Consider the following 1,113-nt stretch of genomic DNA (forward strand, 5'->3'; position numbering starts at 1 on the left):
GACTATTGCTACAGTCAAAAGCAGTTAACGACATTCTTACAATCAGTATCGCATCTGTGAAGAGAAAATTACTTGGTCCAGTTCCTTCACCCTGATCCAGATTCCGTTTTCTTTTTTAGGTAATGGTATAAGAGCATCGTTTTTTTACCAAGTAATTTCCTGTAACGATAAAAATTTCCATCCACATGTTTCTCTCCGACCTTACAGTCATTTTCAGAACTTCGAACTGTGCTGAGAAGAACAGTGCTAGTTATTGGGTTATTATAGTTGTAATGGAATATTTCAGAATCGGAAGAATATTAGGTTATATTGATTGCTGTCTTTTTTATTTTGACTTTATTTAACGATTACTTTCTTATTTTATCAATTCATCTGGTTTTGTACATGTGGTATGTGAGCAGAATAGCAGAATAATGGAATCAAACGAATAGAAAAAAATCTAGGTCAGGCACTGTCTTTTCAGAACGAGATCAGAGAGGTATTGGGAAGATGGTCATGGTCACGCCAAACGCTAGTCAGTTTTATCGTGTGAAGTAGGTCAAAGCTGGGCTCGTGATGAGTAGGAAAACAAACCACATTTATGTGATTGTATTTTTATAAGATTTTCAGGTCAGACTATGAAAATTATTAAAAGAATCCTGCCTGTTTTCATTAGAATAAATACAGGAGGTACTTGTACATGAACATACATAATTGCAGATGTCAAAATATTCGTGCACATGATTTACCATGTATATGTGCGCCATACTGATGTATATCCCTATTTTTAGAAATATATGTACTGTGGAATCATGTAATATAACTGAAATTGTCTGCATGCTCAAATATAACTTGTCACCTATTAATATTCTTCCAGGAATATTTGTATATTCTTTTCAGAATACAAACTTCATGAATACCTTATTTCGCGCACCTATTAAATAGATACTTGTCAAATTATTTGCATTTCATCCATTAGCAGCTGATCATATATCCATTATCCAACTGTATGAAATGGGAACCACCGAACTCTTCAGATTATATTTCCTTTATTCAAATTTAGAAATGACACCCTTCAAGTGGTATTTGAGACATATTCAATATATGATAAGAAAATCACATTATATTATATTT

The sequence above is a fragment of the Penaeus monodon genome, chromosome 22, assembly GCF_015228065.2.
Source record: "Penaeus monodon isolate SGIC_2016 chromosome 22, NSTDA_Pmon_1, whole genome shotgun sequence".
NCBI classification, from domain to species: Eukaryota; Metazoa; Arthropoda; class Malacostraca; order Decapoda; family Penaeidae; genus Penaeus; species Penaeus monodon.